Source organism: Loxodonta africana, chromosome 26, assembly GCF_030014295.1.
Source record: "Loxodonta africana isolate mLoxAfr1 chromosome 26, mLoxAfr1.hap2, whole genome shotgun sequence".
Classification (NCBI taxonomy): domain Eukaryota; kingdom Metazoa; phylum Chordata; class Mammalia; order Proboscidea; family Elephantidae; genus Loxodonta; species Loxodonta africana.
Genome location: NC_087367.1, coordinates 46,681,281 through 46,702,600, shown reverse-complemented (window position 1 = coordinate 46,702,600; position 21,320 = coordinate 46,681,281). Strand labels below are relative to the sequence as shown.

At 45.5% G+C, this 21,320-nt stretch overlaps 1 protein-coding gene and 1 pseudogene across 2 annotated transcripts in view; one reads left to right on the top strand and one right to left on the bottom strand.

The window, feature by feature from the left end:
• TMEM108 (transmembrane protein 108) overlaps positions 1-21,320 on the top strand; it is a 419,061-nt gene that overhangs the window by 1,821 nt on the left and 395,920 nt on the right. For both annotated transcript variants that reach the window (XM_023538842.2, XM_064277300.1), the window contains exon 2: positions 17,158-17,254. The gene's annotated coding sequence lies outside the window, so the exon portion shown is untranslated. The remainder of the gene's footprint in view (positions 1-17,157; positions 17,255-21,320) is intronic.
• LOC100671320 (cellular tumor antigen p53-like) lies at positions 11,038-12,345 on the bottom strand (annotated as a pseudogene).

Here is a 21,320-nt window from a genome sequence, read left to right as displayed (position 1 = left end):
TTTTAGGGAGATGAGAACTCTGAGGTGAATGAATGTAAAAGGAGAAGTTACTGCGAAGCTCTGGCTGGCTCGGAGCATAACAACTGTCCCTAGTAAAGTGAAATATAGGTTGTCGGCTAATAGTTTGGAACACAAAGCAAATTATTGGGAATGACTTAAAATTTTACCTAAAATTTTTAAGTTGGTATTAATGGTGGGGGAAGGAATCCTGAAGGTTGAGAGAGGTGGTATCACTTGAAAAAGTATATGCTTTTAGGTCTAAAGAAAAAAATGTCATTTTTGTCATGCAGGCAGTCCCCTGATTATGAAGGAGTTCTGTTCCTAAATCTGTCTTTAAGTTGAATTTGTACATAAGACAGAACAGTTAGGTACGGTTTGTACCTAACGTCAGTTAATCAAACGTTTGTCTTAGCATGTAGTGTTCCTTTTCTGTACATAAACATTAAAGAATCATTTCCAGATAGACTAAAATATCTTTAACATGATAATATGGTAATAATAACAGTGTTTTAATGCACTTTGCAAAGTAGCACCAGTTTATTATTACGAACCTTTGTATATACCTCAAATTTTTAATATTAATAGGCTTTTCGGGGAATGGTTTGTAACTACAGGTTGTACATTAGTCGGACATTTGTAACTGGGGACTGCCTGTGAAAACTACACAAAGGGCATGCAGTTCTTATGTTAAGCCTACGGAAGGGGCTTTGAAAAGCTTGAAAAACACTGATCAGGTTAAGGAAGGGAAGCCAGGAAGATTGGCAGGCTGAGTTCATCTTGAGGGACACAACATCAGTGACCTATAACACAAGGTTTTATGCTTTGAATTAATGAAAGCTCACTAGTTTTACTTTCAAAACAACAACAAAATCATTTCCTTTCTGTCATTTCTGTCCCTTGGGCTAGGCACCAGGAGGATGGAGAGCGCATGAAAGAGATTAGAGTCCGACCTGCATGCCTAAGTAGTAAGTGTCCTTTGAGAGGGATCTGTGTCACATTGCGTAAATACAAGAGCATTCATGTTGAGAGGGGTCTGAGCACCTTCCTTAGGATGTGAGATGGAGTTAGATAGCAGAGCCACAGGTCGGGGCTGGGAGTGCTATTATCTGATACTGAAGCAGTGGGAGAAAAGGAAAGCCAGGAAATGTTGAATTCAGTGAGGCTCTTGCATTTGCAACATTGAGGAGGCATTTCCAGGCAGAAGTGCCTCATTGTTGGCTAGCCTGGCATTGCTTTACGTGGCTTCTGGATGACCTGCCAGTCACAGTGAAGGCTCCTGTGGAGGTTACATATCTCAGGTATAGCTTATACTTACGATGTGCTCTAGAAAAGAAAGGCTCACAAAAACAGAGATACAGGCTGCCATTCCTGTCACCCGTAGGCTTCCAGAAAGCAGATTGTGCCCTCCCTACCAGCAGGTGGCACTGCTGACTCTGGGAATTCCTGGAGGAGATGCAGTAATGGAGCTGGCAAACCAGCAGTGTGTAGCCTCTAGTCTGGAAGATCTTGAGAGGCTTTGTGAGATCTCTGTCAAAGAAAAGCTCGAAGAAAATAGTTGTGAAGGCCGAAGTGTTTACATAAGGTTGGAATAATGGGTATTGTGGGGACTGAGAGATGGTTGTGGTTACTTTGCATGTTTTGTCTGTGTGTGTGTGTGTGTAGTGGAGGAGAAGGCAGAATGTAACCTATTAAATATCATAATACAGGTTTTTAAAGCACTTTGCATAAATTGGTTAATTGAACGTGAAGTTGAAATCATGAGTCAAATCAAAATTCCCAGTAACTTCGTAACTCCTAATTCTTTGCATGTAAAGCTAGTCTACACACATGGGTGGGATTCTGGACATATAGGTGTGACTTTTAAACCTGATCAATATCCAGTAATTACATGCCCTGAAGATAGGGGTGCGAGTATTAGTAAAAATAATGTTGGTTAATTAGTCACTATTCTTCAGGGCTGGCACAGAAGGCAGGTCAAAGTCATTCTAAAATCAGTTTCTTCTAAAACTTGAAACTTCCTGATAAGTATGGATTTTCTTAAATTCTGTCCTTTTGAGATTGTATTCACAACGTAACTTGGTTCTTGTCCTGTCCTATTAACCAAACCAAACCTAGTGCTGTCGAGTCGATTCCGACTCATAGAGACCCTATAGGATAGAGTAGAGCTGCCCCATAGAGTTTCCAAGGAGCGCCTGGTGAATTCGAACTGCCGACCCTTTGGTTAACAGCTGTAGCACCTAACCACTACACCACCAGGGTTTGCCTGTCCTGTTAGCCGATCGAAATAAGACAGACGGACACCACACCACCAGTTGCAAGGGAAACAGGAAGTGGAAATTTGTTGCCTGCGCCGTCAAGGAGCAAGGTGGGGTCTAGTGACCCTAAGGCCACGTGCTCCCCGTCTAAGGGGCTGGGGAGCTTTTTGTTTCCAGTGGCATCGGGGATTGGGTTTGGTACTGGGAACTCTCTGCCCATAGCCCTCCCATGCCCATACTTGGAGGTCCGGATTTTAAATCATCTTCCGTTAGATGTGCATGTAGCGGGACCCTTCACTTCTAAAATGGAATTGGGTGAAATCATGGGCTGGGAAAAATCGTTCTTTCTGGTGATGGTCTGTCCGGGGTGGGTTGAAGGACTGACGTGATCTCTTCAATCTGCGCATGCTTCAAGGTGTAGCTTGGGCTAGTTCAGTGAATGGAGAGTTCCTGAAAAATGTTGCTCAAAACAAGCTTGTGGTTAGCAAGACAAAGAAAGGGGGGGAGGGCTGTTGATTGGGGTTTTCAATCCCCCCTCTAACAAAACAGGTTTCTTTTAATCTAAGAAGGGGTTTAGGGCCCAAGGTTTCTTCTTCTGTAGCTTCTTGCTGGCCAGGGGTGCTGGTGTAGAACTGGGCTCTAGCTGGAACCTGCTCGGGGAAGATGGGGTGATATCTGCATTGTAGCATCATTTGTAGGTGTAACTTCTGAAGCCTGGAAGACAAAAACATTACTAAAAGGTTAAACAAACAAGACCTGAATATAAGCAGCAGGATGACCGTGGCCAAAGATCTTAGAAGGGGAAGATACCATGTTAAATTCGGGAGTGTTGCCTTTACTATATCTTAGATATTTTGTGAATTTGGGCCTTGGTTGAACTTGTGTAGTTGTTTATTATGGAGGGACTTGAGTCCTCAACAAGGGGCCAGGAGCCCTGTTACTGATCCTGCCCCAGTTAGGATTAAACCCAGTGCCCTCTTTAGTCTATAACCTGAGGCTCACTGGGAGGCCCAGTACATGCAGACACTGGTTCCTGAGAGAAACAAAAATCCTAGGGAACATGGACCCGTGGTTGTGACAGGGCCAATGTAAGAAGCTGTCCATTCACAGCCAGGACAACGACAAGCCAGGCTATGGTCACCTAGGCATGAGCCAGACCCATACACTCAGACACGTCTACCGGGGGCACACAGAGATCCAGTGATGGCACAACCACTGAGGGTGGCACCAGCTCGTTCGAGCCAAGTGCTGCTCCACAAGTTCGGGGCCAGGGGACCACAAAGCCCAGGTTAGTACACTTGGCACTCGGGGCTTTGGGTTTTTTTGTGTGTGTGTGTGGCATTGTAAATGTGTTTCGGAGGTAAATGAGTGTGCCCAGGGGTATAGGCCCCATGTTGTTGGGCAAACAATAATCAAGGAGTAAATAAAAAGTTCTTGGGAAATTCTTGGATTTTTTCCTCAGTAGGTACCACTATGTAACAGACTTGGTTGGTCAGATTAGCCTGCAGATAAGTTGTCTCATTCTAATTATCTGGGGTTTTAGCAGCAGAGCCAGTGAGACTCTGGATTGTCTTGCACAAAGTCCTTATTATAATTAACGAAAGATGGGCCCAGGGGGAGACCCATCGCACGGGGAATCTAGTGGTGTTTTTAGGAGGTGGGGGCACTTGGATCGGGACTGCCTCCACATTGCCTTTAGTTCTGGTGGGAGGGGTGAAGCAGTCCCAGTGATCTTTTAAGTGGAGAGTATTTGAGGTGCTTATGAGATAATTATCTTGTTATTCTGGGGGCCCTGTTTTTCTTCTGGAGAGACGCAGGAAATAAACAAGGAGGATATAAGGCCGCATATAGGTGGTAAACTTGAACAGAGACATGAATAACAACCTGTACAATTGCCAGGGAACGACAGTCAACTGGCACAATTGTCTATCGCTTTAAATCTTCTGAAGCCTGACTTTTTCAATTGTTACTGTCTTGTCCATTCTTACCGTTCTGCAGGGCTTGTTGGTCGGTATCGTGAGTAGCAGCCGGCTCGATGGGAGAGTTGTGGATCTACTCTCCCTTTTTGGTGATCTTGATTGCAGTGCCGGGGGCTTGTTCTCTTGCCGGGTCTGTAGTGCTCTAGGTCTTGACACAGCGAGGGAGACTTCAGGTTGTGGAAAAGTCTGTCACGACGTGTACCTGTAAAGAGAGTCAAGCACCTCTTCCACAGAATACAAATATTGTTTAATAGCGAGTTAGCTTTGTGCATGTCTCTAGCCTCTAAGGTATCCTCAGGACCCAGAGTAATGAAGCTCTCCCACAAGTTACGGAGGAGGGGACGCCTATACATAAGCTCACAAAGGCTTACCTTAATATTGGTTTGAGGTGCAACCCTAGTCTTGAACAGAGCCAAGGGAAGGGTCTTAGCCCATGCTAATTAGGTTTTTCTTTTTTTGGTAAAGCTTGGCCCGGTGGGCTTCAATAGTCCAGTTTACCTTTTTCTTGTAATCTTTTTCCGGAACATATTCCTGGTACTTAGTCTCTTCTTATGCTTTCAAGATCTTATTGTCTCTCTCTTTTTTTTTTTTTTTTAAGTAGTGGTCTTTAATATTGAGAGGGACCTTATAGAATGACAAGCAGTGCAGAGCCAGCTGTTCATAAGACTCTAAAACCTGATCCAGTAGCAGAATAAATCAATATATTTACATTTAGGTTTTTCCTGGAAACCCAGGACAGTCCAGTCAGGAAACATCCCTCCTTTTCTTCTCTTTCTTTCTAATTCCTTCTCACATTTTTGTTTCCTCTTCATTCTTCTTGCTTCTACCCTTTTACTCTTCTAAGCCTCATCAGCTGTTAATCTTCCTTGTCCAGCCCCTATTTTTGTAACTATAAAGGTCTTTTGTAGCTTTTGGAAAGGTAGAATCAGTCACTATTCTTGGGGTCACCATTCTCGCTGCTCACTTGGCCTATAAGCTGGCCCTTTGGTGGCCTTGGGCCACTACTGCATCTTCTTGTTGATGTCCTTTGCAGGGTACCACAGCCAGAGCAGTGGAGAGTGACACCGCCTCAAGGAGTTATATAATCTGTTGGCCGTGTTTGATTTCTTTACTGACCCAATTTAAAAGCTCTCTTTACTTCTACAAAGTCTCATATACATGTAAAACTGACAACACGTACTCTGAATCTATATAGATGGTCACTCAACTTGGACTTGGCCAGCTGCAAGGCCTGGATCACCACAACCAGCTCAGCTTTTTGGGCTGAGTTTCCATTTGGGAGAGCGTTTGTCTTGAGGACCTCGGTGTGGCTGACAACTGCATAGCCCAGTCTCCTTTGGCTACCCTCGAGGAAGCTATTCCCACCTCTGAAGGTCTCTAAACTGGCATCTCTTAGAGGTTGATTTTGTGGGTCTGGAGAGCTGGCATGGACCAGGCCCACCGTCCAGACACAGTCGTGGCGGATGGAGTTTCCCAGTGACAGAGGGGAGGAGGGCTGGCTGAATCTGGAGTGGCAACAGATTGGACCGATGTGCTGGGATTCCCGACTGGGAGAGGTCTGGTATTGGGTACTTGGTACTCACTCTCTCTTGGGACACTGTCTTTGTCAGTGGCCCTCTTGCTCACAGTATGCACACTGGTTCTCTCCCAGCAGGGGTCAGGGCCAGGCCTCTCTAGGGTCCGTGGGTCTTTTCCTCTTATGAGGCCTATACCATTTCTGTACTGTTGTTGCTGTTGCTGGTAGGTCAACCTGGCACTTCCTGTCTTTGTCTTCTTCTCTGTTGTTGTAGGCCTTGAACGCCAACTCAACCAGGTGTTCGATACTCATAGTTACTCCTCCCTCTATTTTGTGAAGTTGGTTCCCGATATCCGGGGCAGACTGTCTTATAAAAATATTACTGACCATGTGAGAATTTGTTGGGTCTTTTGGATCTTGATCAGTATATTGTCTAAAGGCTCTATAACTCTTTCGAGGAAGGTTGCACTGTCTTCATCTTTACACTGGTTAATTTCATATACTTTGTTCTAATCTAAGAGTTTAGGCACTGCCTGTCTAAGGCCTATTAAAAGGCCGTCCTGATATCAGGTGAGCCTACCGTATTCCACTGTGTGATCGTGGTCCCAGTGGGACCTTGAAGGGGGAAGATGTCATCGACGACATCTTTGGTCCGTTGAGCATCATGTCGCCTCTGGACTTCTTCCCTAGCCTTGTCGTCTCTTCCGGCAGGGAAGAAGGTGCTTAAGAGAGATTAACAGCCTGCCCAGGTGGAATGAAAAGACTTAAAGATGGCAGTAAACAGTTCATACAGTTTTTTTGGTTTCTCTCGACATCTTGAGGTGTTATTCTTCCAGTTAATCAGGACCCCTGTACTAAAGGGAACTGGCCCCTGTTCACCACAGGAGTTGTTTGGTGGAGGAGATGCTGGCCGGGGTCTAGCCCTCCCTGTTGGCTCTGTTCTGGCTTTGCGGCACCCAGGGCCGCATTTTTCCCTCTGTAGGGTGTCCCCCGCCTCGTATGGGGTGATGGCGGGGAAAATTCCCAGGATATTTGAACTGCCTTCCCTGGTTAATTCTCTACCCTTTGTCCACACCTGGCACAGGTCCAGGAGGGAGCTGCACCCGCTGCTAGAGTTGTAAGGGCTGTTCATCATCATCCCTGGCGGCAGGACGGTGGACTTTTTTTTCTTTTACAATTACAACCGAATTTATCTCAGTTCTCTGAAGTATACCTTAAGGGTGAATGCTTTGGAATTTAGGATTATCCCTATTCCTACACCTACACACTCACACGAAGACACACAGACAAAGAACACCAGTTTTAAATGTATTCAGACAGAGGGATGCCCCCCACCAACCTAGAGGAGTGCCCATCAGGCAAAGAATACCAATGCAAAAAGGACGTCCCCTAAACTAAAAACCAAAACCAGGACTTAACCAGAAATCAGTGACCATAAATTAAATTACCCCTTTTCTGCTGTCGGAGAGCAGAGACAGAGAGAAAGAAAGGGAAAGAAGAAAAGAGTGTTCCAAAAGAAAGATCGTCGCTATGGCAGGGCAATCTCTGAGGGACTTGAATACCCTCTATCAACTACCCATTAACCTTGGGTGATCACAGATGGACAAAGATCGTTGCTGATGGCAGAGTGACCTGATACCCTTGGTTTCAGATGGGATGGGACCCCAGCTAGGCTGAGGATGGGTGGCAGTGGCCATGACCCCCACTTACCTTGTTTTACAACCCTTGGGGTCAGGCCTTAGGACTGTGTTGTCGCCACCCTCTTCTTTGCTTAGCTCTCCGTGGGGACTGTAACCCCCCTCAGGGAGGACTGTAACTCCCCTCAGGTGACCAGTGGAAGAAACTGGTGCCACATATGCTTTTACATTAATTCAGAGGACTTTCCCATCCAGTTTCGAGTTTCTGTTTCTGAGCTGAGGTGGGGACCCGGTGGACCTCATCCCAGGGCAGGGATCATGGTGGCCACCCGAAACTCCTTACCGACCAAATGGGGTTGGGGTGCACCTTAAGGGGTTGCGGGGGTCTGGATGCTCACCGCCCAGGTTTCGGAGTCCACAGGTCCCAGCCAGAGTCCCAAAATCTGTAACCAAACGAGGGTTCTCGTCCTGTCCTATTAGCAGATCGAAGTAAGATGGACGGATGCCACACCACCAGTTGCAAGGGAAACAGAAAGTGGAAATTTATTGGTTGCACAGACAAGGAGCAACATGGGGTCTAGTGACCATAAGGCTACGTGCTCCCTGTCTAAGGGGCTCGGGAGCTTTTTGTTTCCAGTGGTGTCGGGGGTTGGGTTTGGTACCAGGAACTCTCTGCCCATAGCCCTCCCATGCCCATACTTGGAGGTCCGTATTTTAAATCACCTTCCATCAGATGTGCGTGTAGTGGGACCCCTCACTCCTAAAATGGAATTAGGTGAAATCATCGGCTGGGAAATGTCGAGTCTTGGATGGGTTGAAGGACGTGATCTCTTCAGTCTGCTCATGCTTTGAGGTGTAGCTTGGGCTAGTTCAGTGGATAGAGCCACTACCTGCTGTGACGTCCTGAAAAATGTTGCTCAAAACAAGCTTGTGTTTAGCAAGACAAAGAAAGGGGGGATGTTGATTGGGGTTTTCAACAACCCAAAACTTGAACATCAGTTTTATTGACCTTACGAGCCAGGGTTCATTCGTCCATTCTCTCTTTGGAAATAACTAGGTGGCTGTTGTTTGAAATGAATTTTGTAGACATGATGTTTGAGGGAGATGGGTGCCATTGCCAGTGATGGGGAGGTCACCGTGTATAATGAGGCCCTCAGCTTTGACCCTGACCCAGGCAGAGTACACTGCTTTTGGTGGCAGTACCCCAGTCACCTGCTTCCTCTTGCAGTTCGTGTTCTGTGCTCAGGTTATTTGAGGTTTATTTCTGTCTGTTTTCAAATGAACTGATGAGCTTGTTTTACTACCGATGACGAATCCTAAAATTCTGCTGGTGCTAGCTCAACATTATTAGTCATTAAGGAGATGCAAATCAAAACCACAATGCCATACCACCTCACCTCCACTAGAATGAGTATAATAAAAAAAAGAGGAAAATAACAGGTGTTGGAAAGGATGTGGAGAAATTGGAACCCTCGCCCATTGCTGGTGGGAATGCAAGATGCCACAGTCACTGTGGAAAACAGTTTGGTGGTTCCTCAAATAAGTTAAACACAGAACTATCATATGACCCCGCAGTTCCAGTCCTAAGCATATGGCTGAAAGAATTGAAAGTAGGATGCAAACAGCAACCTGTATACCAGTGTTCACTGCAGCACAATTCACAATAACCAAAAGGTGAAAACAACTGAAATGTCCATCAGGAGGTGAATGGATAAAGAAAATGTGGAGTATACATAACAGTGGGCTATTATTCAGCCATCAAAAAAATGAAATCCTGATACATGCTGTAATGTGGATGAACCTGGAAAACATTATGCTAACACTCGATGGTACTGGGTAAGCAAGATAAGTCAGTCACAGAAAGATACTGTATGATCCTTCTTACATGAAATAGGCAGATCGTAGAGACCAGAGCTTATTAGTGGTTGGCAGGGGTGGGAGGGAGGAGAAAGGGGAAGTTGGTGCTTAGGGGCCACTGAGTTTCTGTTAATGGTGGAATAAACTGGAAAAGGATAGTGGTAATGATTGTGTGATGTGTTGAATGTAATCAATGTCACTGAATTGTACATGTAAAAATTTTGGGGGAAAAAAATCCTGCTAGTACTAGATAGCAGTAGTCACAACAGCTTGTTAACATTGCCTCTTTATGTGACCCCAGCTCTCTTCGCTTTTCTGAACCTCATTTTTCTCACCTGTCCACTGGGATTGGTGAAGGGGCAGGTGTTTCTAAAGATTCCTCCCAAGTCTGAAATTCTCTCATCAGGTGATTTGTGTAGATATTTCTGAAGCCTCTGGAAAATTCTCACTTAGAAGGCATTTTTATACTGTGTGTGTAGGGAGTCTTAGTCATCTAGTGCTGCTATAACAGAAATATGACAGGTGGATCGCTTTAACAAAGAGAATTTTATTCTCTCACAGTCCAGTAGGCTAGACATCCAAATTCAGGGCGCCGGTTTCAGGGGAAGGCTTTCTTTCTGTGTCCACTCTGAAGGAAGTTTCTTGTGATGCATCAGTCTTCCCTTGGTCTGGGAGCATCTCAGCGCAGCAGCCTCAGGTCCAAAGGATGCCCTCTGCTCCCGGTGCTGCTTTCTTGATGATATGAGGTCCCCAGCTCTCTGCGTGCTTCCCTTTCCTTTTTATCTCTTGAGGCATAAAAGGTGGTACAGGCCACACCCCAGGGAAACTCCCTTTACATTGGATCAGGGAGGTGACCTGGTAAGGGTGCTACAATCCCCCCCCAATCCTCTTTAACATAAAATTACAATCACAAAATGGAGGACAACCACAGAACACTGGGAATCCCAGCCTAACCAAGTTGTTACACACATTTTTGGGGGACATAATTCAATCCATGACATGGTTTGAGAAGAAATTTAAAGTCTCATTAATATTTTTTTGACAGCAAAGTTTTATTGTAAAATAAGAAACAGATAAAAATGGGGTATAAAAAGGGGAGTAGAGGGGATACAGGCGAAGAATGCAAACGTGCCTTCCAAAAAAAAAAAAAAGAAATTAGACTGTGAGCATCTAGGGGCAGTAAGACATGGTGGTGGGTACGGATCCCACGTAAAAGCTGGAATCCTCCAGGGAGTGGGATGGGGTGAGGTCTCCTTTTAGGTGCTGAGGTTTACCAAGAGGCTAGACAGGACTTGGCTAGGCTAGCAGAAAAGGGACTTGGAAACTCCCTCCCCTTAACCAGCTGCCCAGTCAATCCATCAACCAACAGGGACAGGGGACCAGCACTCCCCAGAGGCCAAATCCCAGATAACATGTAATCTAAGACGATTTTAAGGCCAGGCAGCCTGGTGACTTCCAGCCCTCTGGGATCTTTGAGTCATACAGATACATCATTTTATTAACCTCACGGCAAACCCCACAAGGTAGGTGGTAGTATCAGCATTTAATAGACATGCACATTGCTGTCAGGAGAAATGAAACACCTTGAGATAGTTTCCCTGGCTAGTCTGCTGGTGACCTAGACTTCCAACCCAGGTATGGCCAGTTCTATGACTGGTTTTAAAATCTAATTCTTACCTGCAGGAATGCCATCCTATCTCTCCCAAGCATTCCTTATACCGAAAACCTTAAAATCTAAGCTGGAGTGTCCCAGCTGCCCTTATGCCCACCAAAACACCAGTGTAGGCCAGCTTCTTTAGTGGAGGACCAAGCCAAGGTAAGTGAAGGGTTCCTGAGTGTTTTGGAGGCACACCTGTATCAAGCAGGGGTTCAAGCGTGTGAGTTTCAAAATGATAGGAAAGGAGGGCAGGGCCAGGGTATGTAAGTGGGGGACAGGAAGTGAAGGACTTTAGTCTGAGTCAGGCCCTTCTCTCTTGAATGTTTGTTTTTTTATGGTGGGAGGTAGATTGCCCTTTCTAAGGCTTGGGAAGGCTGAATTGAGCCCTGCTCCCCTCTGGCTGCTTCCCAGCCTCGGCATCCTTCAGCTCCAAGGCCGCATTCAGCTCTAGAACATCTTGTAGCATTCATGTCCACGGATCTGAAGGGTGAAATATCTTTCATCCAGTGGCGGCTTCTTTGGCTTGGTAGAGGAGCTGGTGCTGGTGGGCAGCACTCGCTTAGTGATCCTCCCAGAGGGTAGCTCGGGGCAAGGCTCCCACTTCATGTGGAAATTGTCTTCCTCTATACATCTGCCTCTCCCAGGACAGGTACAAATATGCACCTCGAACCTGTTGCATCCCAGCAGATTACCATTGGAGTCTTCCAGTGTGATGATGGTGAGGATGGGTTGCTGCAGGAGCTGTTACACATGAAGTGGATGGTGGTAGTCAGAACCGACCTCTGGTGGCTCATAGGGCACCGACCTCTGGTGGCTCATAGGGCACCCCACACTATGTCAAAGAGTGATAGTGTCCTCCAAATACTCAGCACGCAGGTTTTCTCCCCGCTGGATGAGGTGCTGAGGAGGGACGAGGCCATCGCTATAGTCAGAGCAGCGCCCAAGGTGGGGGCAGTGCTGCACAACCGCCGTCATATGCTGACTTATGGTAAATGGCCATGGTGTGAACACAGGTGCTGGGCAGGGTTGGTGAGGTGACCCACGGCTGCACTGGACAGGTCTTTGCTAGCTGTCAAAACAGCTTGTTAAGGTCAGGGGAGTACATGTAGGTGATGGACTTGGCTGTCCCAGAATGCAAGAAGCCCAGATGGAAACCATAGATGCTGGGGTAGGTCTTCTGAGAAGGGACAGAGGATGACAGTGTCCAGGAGGTGGCTGGCTCAGGAGAGGCTGGTGCAGGGGCTACTGATATTCCTTGAGCCCCAGCTTGGCTTTCTAGCCAGTCTGCAGCATCTTCTGGGAGTAGCAGATCGTCTGCTACCTCCACTGCTGGGGACAGTGGTGGGGACAGAACCAGCTTCTCAGGAAGGAGTTTCCCCAAGTATGAAAAGGTCTCTTGACTCAGAGGGAGCTCAGTGCTGAGATCTGACTGGGGCTCCTCCATTGCAGCTCCAGGGAAGGCAGCCTGGCTACAGAACCTCAGGGAAGTGTGTAACCTTCCTTGAAAGGACTCTCCAAGCTCAGAAAGCAGGTGCCCCCAGAGCCCAGCAGCTAGCCTTGCCCAGGATGATGGCTTTGGGCTTTTGACTCGTTAACGTTTCTTCACAGATAGTTATACATTATCTTAGAATCACTAAGTCATAGCTAGAAAGAACCCCAGAGATGGTTTAATTCAAACTTTTCGTTTTATAGACCCAGAAACCCCAGTGCCGTCGAGTTGATTCTGACTCATAGCGACCCTGCAGGACAGAGTAGAACTGCCCCATAGAGTTTCCAAGGAGTACCTGGTGGATTCAAACTGCTGACCCTTTGGTTAGCAGCCGTAGCATTTAACCACTATACCACCAGGGCTTCCTATTTTATAGACAGGAAGTTTCAATTCAGAAACTAGGTGACCTGACCAAGCTAACAGGGCTAGTTAGTGGCAGAAAACAAGGGGTGTAAGACTCAAGCTTGGATCTCATCTCAGTCTTCCATTTCCCAGTGCTGCCGCCCTTCGCCTGCTATCAGGACATAGAACATGTTATGTCTACAGGGCTGGGGCCAAGCAAATTCTCTGGGTAATTCCTTAATATAGGATTTTAAAGGCACGGCATGAATAGTGTTGAGTTTGGGGAGAAAGTCAAGGTTAGGCTTCTCTTTGCAGCTCATTCTTTTCTTCCCTGGCTGATCCTGAGCAGGATTTTTCTGTGCATCTTTGGGTTTTTAAAACTTTTCTGCACACCATCTGTTTCCTGTAAGAAAAAACTTTCACCATCCTAGAAGAGCCCTTCCCCAATAACTTGTTCTTAAATTGAGGTTCATGAACTCCCTAAGGGCTGATGTTTTCAGGGGTCATCCATGTGGTAGCATGTATCTGAACTTCATTTTTCCTAATGGCTGAATAATATTCCATTGTGTGTATATTCCATGTTCTGTTTATCATCTGTTGATGGACACTTGGGTTGTTTCTACCCTTTGGCTGTTGTGAATAATGCTGCCTTGAAAATTTGTGTAGAAGTATCTGTTCGAGTCCTTACTTTCAGATATTTTGGGTATATACCTAGGAGTGGAATTGCTGGGTCATACCGTAGTTATATGTTGAACGTTTTGAGAAGCTTCCAAATTGTTTTTTACAGTGACTGCCGTTTTGCAGTCCCACCAGCAATGCACCAGGGTTCTAATTTCTCCACATGGCTTCCTTTTTAATCCTATGTTTTATCTCGCATTTAACACATTATTCTGAGGAGGGAGTCCTTGGCTTCAACAGACTGCCAAAGAAGCCCATGGTACAAAGAAGACTAATAATGGTACAGTCTACAGTAGATTCTGGAAAATTCCCAAGATGGGAGAATTCTTGATTGAGGAGTTAAAGGCATTATGGTGGAAGAGGGTTGTGGAGTATGGAAGTTCCTGGTAGTATTTAAATCTTTATTAAAAACACTTGAAATTGCTTACTAAATGAAGATGCTAATATTTACTCAAATTAATAATGGATATGCAAGTATTGATTTCCATTGACCATTCCTTGCTTAATAAGTACTCCTTCCTGATTTCACCAAGACACTTTCAGATTCACTTTGCTTTGTTGGAGATGACATGCATGCTAAGTGGCTCCCCTCTTTTCCACTCTGATTTGGTTTCCAGATATTCTGTGCCTTTCTGATTTATGACTTGGGAGTTTTTGACTCCTGTCTTTCACATCATTGATCCTACATCTCATGTTCTTCTCTAAGCGCCTAGGACGCACCATCTTCTCAGATGCAGAATAAGGGCCCTGCCAGGAAAAAAAAAACAAAAAACTTTAGGTTCTTTTGTCTTCGGGCTTTGCCGCAGAAACCAGTGATCCTTTTCAGCGAATTCATTTATTTCCCTTTTCTATTTGCCTCCCCAAGTTCTCTTTTTCTAATTATCCCCAAATAGGAATGACTCAGGGTTTGTATACATTGGAAACAAAATTCTGATTTTTGCCAGAAAGTAAAAAGAAGGTAATTTGTGTTTAAGTGACATTTTGGATATCTGGGGCATAACTTTGTTAGGGTTCACTGCATTTTGAAGATTGTTTGCCTAAAAAATCCCTTGATGTGTACCCTGTGACAGCTTGCCTCTTTTTAGTACTCTGGTGGTCTTTCTTGGTGAATTTCATCTTATGGTACCTTTTTGGGTATGGGCCAGAATCATATTCTAGCTTTAGTGAATAAAAATGTCTTTTCTTTAAAAGGTTATCATTGAGTTTATTTAGTGACAGAAAAAAAGTCAAATGTTTGCATTCTAATCCTACCACACTACTAAGTTATTAAGAGATTTTGGGGGCATTTAATGATTTCTCTGAATTTGTTTCTTTGTCTTAAAAGTAAGGGGGGTGGGGGGATAGTAACTCCTTAAATTCTTCCTCTTCTCCAAACCCTGTGACTGTCAAATTCCATATGATGCTCATACTAAACACATCCTAAAACTGCTGGCTACTTGGGAATACATTTATAATCAATTAAAGTCAGGACCAGAAAAATTATTCTTAATTTCTACAAATCACTTTGAGGTTTACAAAATTATTCTCTAACTCTTTATCCCTTTTTACTCTCCTTTCTGTTCCTCTGAGGCCAGCAGCATTGACATCACCTGGGAACTTCCCAGAAAAGCACAATCTCAGACCTCACCGTGTCCTCCTGAGTTAGAATCTACATTTTACCAAGATGCTCAGGTGACGTGCACGCACAGGGAGTCTGAGAACTGCTGCTTTGTCTCATTCTGAGTCTCCTAATACAGCCGCGATGAGTTGGAACCAATTCACCAGCACCTAACAATAGTAACAACAGTGACCCTCAGAGGAAGGCAGGGTATTTTACAGATGAGGAAATCAAGACTCAGAATTGTTAAGTAACTAAGCCAAGGTTGCTGTGCTTGTGTCTTATCCAAAATTTCTTGCTCTAAACCTAGTGCAGCCAGAATACTCATTAGAAGTGAGGATAGCAAAACTTCATCTCACGTACTTTGGACATGTGATCAGGTCCCACCTCTGAAGTATATCATGCTTGGAAAAATAGAGGGTCACCCAAAAAGAGAAAAACCTTCAATGAGATGGTTTGACACAGTGACTGAAACAGTGGGCTCTAACGTAGCAACGATTGTGAGGATGGCACAGGACTGGGCAGTGTTTCATTCTGTTGTACATAAGGTCTCTGAGAGTCAGAATTGATGGCACCTGACAACAACAACAACAACAAACCTAATGCTGTCTTCTTGGTTGGGCTGGAGTCAGCCTTGCACAACAGAGACTCCTGGCTGCCTAGCAGTCCGTGTGGATAGTTCTAGCCAACTAGTGGCTGAGTTCTAGCCAGCATAATGTGAGTGGAGGTGGGAGGTACTGAGATCCATTTCTAGGGAGAAGAGACAAACTCAAAAAGATAACTGCCATGCAAGCTCCTCCATTGTGTTTTCCACTCCTAGCTGGCTTGAAAGGAGAGGACTCCCCAGAGCATCCCTGGTCTTCAGGTTACAGGGGAGATTGGTGTACCCACAGGTATCTGGTTGCAGGAGGGGGTCATGCTCTGAACAAGGCAGGGGGCTGCCAGTGGTCCCCTGAGTGTCTGTGAGGAAAGCGTGTCCCTGTTCCCTAGAACACACAGGTGGGTAGGTTCTGCAGCTGGACCATGGGTACCCAGTGCGTTTGGTTGTAAGGACTGGTAGGCACCAGTTATCGGTGGACCCCTGTCGTGGATGGCTAGGCGACGTGGGTGGAGCCACCAGTCCTCAGGCCCCTGGTGTGGGTAGGTGAGGACCCTGTTTAATAGGCAAAGCGGTGTCAGACATCAAAAATCCACCTCTTCATCACACAGCTGAGACAGTTGACATCAGATTTCGAGCAGATGCACCATTGCAGTCTACCAACAAGGGTCTAATCTGAAATGGGCCCACACAGGTCCATGCAGGGATTAAAGGTATTTAAAGTCCACGGACCTTTTGTGCCTGGACAGGAGCCACTTCTGTCTTGAGCTCGCCAGTTTAGTGGAGCTGGCAGATTATCTTTTCCCCCAAGGCTGGGAAAATGGCTCAGGGCATGCAGCAGGACTTATCTCAGGCCCAGGGAAATTGACAGCCTTTGAAGCCGGCTAGGGGGCTGGGGCTCAGTAAAATAAACACAAGAACTTAGCTTTTGCCGAGAGCGCTGTTCTTCCCTGGTTTGGGAGGTGTGAGTAGACTGTGCGGCTGGCTGCCTCTCCCTGAGGAAACCCCATCCCAAACTGCGGCCAGCCCTGCTGTGCCTGAGGGGCACTGGTTCCTGCCCAGTCAGGTCTGGCAGCTCCTTGCCGCTTCTGAGCCATCTCTCCCTCCCCCTGCTGCTCAGCTCAGTTTCCAGACTTTGCCTTTGATGTTCAGGAGTCCTACCTTTTCATGTGTATAACTGTTTCAGTTGTGTTTTTGGGTGTTCGTTGTAAGAGGGATCCCCAGAAGCACCTGACTACTCTGCCACCTTGGCCCCCGCCTCACCCCAGAGAAACCTTAGAAATTGTTTTAGAGATGGCAGGATTGTTGTCAGCCTGGGTTCCTGGATCACTGCAGTGAGGAGGACCCCTGCAGTGACGGACCTTTCACCTGTCCAGTATGTGTGCAGGAGCCAAAAATAAACTTTTATTGAGCTTGAGCCGTTATATGTGTTTGGGTCTATTTCTTAAGCGCTTAGCCAACTCTAACAAATACACTCAAGCATTGACTTAGTACTCGAAGTCGTGGGTCTTTTGGCCTAATGCATTCATTCATTTTTTTTTGTCTCTGGCAGCTGGTGATCGATTGATCGTGAGTGACTGGTGAAAAGCAGCAGAGCTGATGGGTTGTGAAGACGTGTGTTTGAAGGCTGCCACACTCTCTACTCCAGGGTAAAGCAAAAGCAGTGGCTGCCATTGTTACTCTGACTTTGCCAAGTCTGGGGACTCTTGTTTCTCCAGCCTCTCGGAGTTAGTGCAGTGGGATGCCCTACCTGTGAAAGGTTCCCAAAGCCTCTGTTGATTCAACTCATAGACACCATGCCAATCAGTAATTGTGAAGAAGAAACCATTAGGTTTGGGTGATGGGATGGAATTCATTATGTGCATGGAAATATCTCAGGCATTATTAGGGATTTCTTTACATGAGATGTGATTTTCTTAGAATCAGGGAAGGGTTTTTGGGCCTTCCTAAGGTGTGTTGTCGAGAATGGAACCAGGTCTGATTTCCCTTTTCCTGCACCATATCAGGTTGTTAGCTCTGCCAGCTCACATTCCTTCAGCCACCATCCTCCTTTTCCATGGATCACTTTCCGTAACTGTTCTTTTGTTAATTACTTTCTCTAGAAAGGAAACAGCTTGCCAGAGAGTTGAAGATTCCAGGTTTGGTGAATAATAACATTAGCAAAGCACATGGTTCTGCCAGTTCCACTTTATCCTTAGTCACTGGTGGTCACATGTCCCTTGACTCATCTATTTAGAGTTCCTAGTGAATTAGGTAAGGAGTCCTGGTGGTACAATGGTTAAGCACACGGCTGCTAACCATAAGGTTGGCAGCTCAAGTCTCCACAGCGGTTTCATGGGACAAAGACCTGGGAATCTGAAGGCACCTAACAACAGTGAACTGGGCATTGGCATTGGGACCATTATGCCCAAGGATGGCTTTGAGCTCTCATTTGTGCTGATGATTTTTGAGGCCAGAAGGAGAAAGTCACTGTTTGGTGTCCCCTTCTCAGAGTCCAGGTGGAAGCCTGGGAAAAAGGGGTAAATAAGATACCACGTCTCTTTCTGAGCTCTCCAGCTTCTACAGCTTGAAGTAAAGTCAGACTCCTTGAAAAGCAAAGGACAATTAATGGAAATCTAGGCAGAGCCAAGGATGATTAGGAAAGAAGGACAGGAATGAAGAATTAAAAAAGAAAAATTGTATTTAGCTTAAAAACTGGTTGGAGTGTTGTTTTAAGCTTCCTTTATTACTTTGGAGGCCTTACTAGATAATGTCCCATTGCCCAGCCTCAGCCAGAGGGCAGCCACAAAGGCTGATGTCTGTAGGTGCCTCACATGGCTCAGTAATGAGTGCAATTTACTGAACAAAATAGACAATTAGGGGCTGCAGATCTCTGGAGATTCCCATCAACGTACATCATTACTGCTCTTGAGTGACACATGGGCGTGGGGATGAGCAAAGCAGAGAAAAGGCAGCTGCAAAAGCATGTCATCAACTGAAGACTCCAGGTGAGCAGCCAGTCACAGGCAGACCACAGCTCAGGGGACGGAGGTTGCTAAGGAAAGGAGCTGGTCTTTGCCAGGTTTTCTCAATAAAGGAAAAGAGTTGGGCTTTGTAAGCTCTATTCATTTTCCTCTATGGCTCCCTGTAGCCTCTGTTTGAAAAGTAACTAAAAAGTATGGCATGTCAGAAATAGCACTTGACTGGCATGTGTAAATGCTGTACAATGATAAAATTGTAGAGTAAGCCATTCTTTATCAACTAGGGGCCAAAGAACGTAATCCTAGAGATACCAGTAGACTAGAGTTTCTTACCTTCAGTGCAGTTGATATTTTGGTCCAGACAGTTCTTGTTTTGGGGAGTGGGGGGGTTGTTGTAGGATGTTTAGCAGCATCACTGGCCTCTGCTCACTGGATGCCAGTAGCACTGCCCCCACTCCCCAATCCTGACAGTCAAAAATGTGTCCAGACATGCCAGATCTCTGCAGGAGGGGAGAGGGGCACCAAAAGAGCCCCAGTTGAGAGTGATTACAGTGGGAGATACAGGAATTTAATCTCACTCTGTGTTTCTCTGGGACTGTATTTTAAGGATGCCTCAGTTTCCCCACCTGTAAAGTAGATAGAGTCTCAGTTTCCCCACCTGTAAAGTAGATAGAGTCTAAGGAAGTAATGTGCATAGTACTGTGTGGCAAGTAGGGGGTTCTATAAGTGCTTGGAAATAATACCTGTCTTCCCACATTTCCAGGACCGAAAGATCACTCTTAATCTTTGTGATGGCAGTAACTGAGGGGCAGTGGGAATTTGGAGAAGGGTGGGGTGGGAAATGGTGAACAGTGCTGACATCTGAGTTTATTTGAAGGCATCCTGTCCTAGTTTATTGTGACAGTGTATTCTGGATGAAGGCTTTCTTTTGGAGAGAAAAGAAAGGGGAGGGCGGAGGAGGCAGGAAGGAGGCTGCTCAGTAGAGCGGTCAGGAAAGTGCACTTGATGGGGCGATCTCATACTGTGAAAGTGACTCATATATAATTAGACCAGAGGACATAGAGAAGTAACCCCCAAAATCAAAATATCTTTTCAAATGACTGCTGATCCAGAAGAGTTGTTGCAGGTGATTAATGAAGACCAGAGACTGTTTGGAGAAGCCTCTTTGTTCTAGAGCCTTTACTTTTCTGTCTCCTCTCTTTTGGAATATGGAAAAACGTTGTCTTCAACATATGCCTTTGATAAATGCGTTACTGTGATACGTGTGTTCTTTTGTTACTCTTCAGAACTGTGTGTCAGAAAGGTGAAAAAGGCTGTAATCCTGATCTAGACCCGAGTGATGTACGTTATTTTAACAGAAGGCAGCAACTTGACTCTAAGACAGGGTCAGTGCAGGGATTAGATGTAAACCATCCTGGCAGGCTCACAAAGCTTATGACAAATGTGGACAGACCATGGATCTAATAGGTGGAGAAGCCATCTTATACAGGTAGCCTTGTTTATTTATATCCTCTCTACCCTGCATTTATACTACTAGGTGTTAAGTTTTTACTAGAAGAAAGGGGCACTTCTGTGTAGCAGAAAGGGGACAGTGAGAGAAGCTGTTTTGGTAGATAGGTTGGTGTCTTAGTCATCTAGTGCTGCTGTAACAGAAATGCCACAAGTGGATGGCTTTAACAAAGATGAATTTGTTCTCTCACATTTGAAGGGACTTGAGGTCGAAATTCGTGATGCTAGCTCCAGGGGAAGGCTTTCTCTCTCAGCTCTGGGGAAAGGTCCTTGTCATCTATCTTCCCATCCTAGGAGCTTGTCAGTGCAGGGGCCTTGTGTCCAAAGGAAGTGCCCCCCTCCTGGTTCTGCATTCTTGGTGGTAGGAGGTCCCCATGTCTCTGTACTCACTTCTCTCTTTTATATCTCGAAAGAGATTGATTTAAAATACAAACTAATTTTGTAGATTGAGTCCTCCCTCATTAATATAACTGCCTCTAATCTAATCCCACCTCATTAACATCCTAGAGGTAGGATTTACAACACATAGGAAATTACATCAGATGACAAAGGGGTGGACAGTCATACAATACTGGGAATCATGGCCTGGCCACATTGACACACATTTGGGGAGGGGCGGGGGGGGGGACGACACAATTCAATCCATGAGAGTTGGTGTTTGAATAGTTTAAGTTTTTATTCTAGTGCTGCGCAGAGTGTGGTCCTAGCAGCATCAGCATTACCTGGGAACTTGTTAGAGATGTAAATGATTGGGGCTCAACCCAGACCTGCTGCATCAGAAACTTGGGGTTGGAGCTCAATAATGTGTGCTTTATCAAGCCCTCTGTGATTCTTACGTGAGCTAAAATTTGAGAGTACTGCTCTAGTGATGCGTGATATAGTGATATCTTACACATAGTGTCTGTGTGTGTACGGAGCGGCAAGGGTTAAGGAAGTGTTTTATCAGGTAGTCAGAGGATGAGTAAGACTGTCTTGTGATATACTTTGGGATCATTTTTCCAGTCCTTGGTCTAAGCCTTTAACTATGCTGTCTAGTACAATAGCCGCAAGCCACATGTGACTGTTTATATTTAAATTAATGCAATTAAATACAATTTAAAAAACTTATTCAGTTAAACTAACCACCTTTCAAGTGCTTAGTAGCCACATGTGCTTAGTGCTGCCTTATTGGAGAGCACAGATGTAGAGCATGTTCATCATCACAGAAAGTTCGATCGGACAGCACTGTTTCAGCCTGTAATGACCC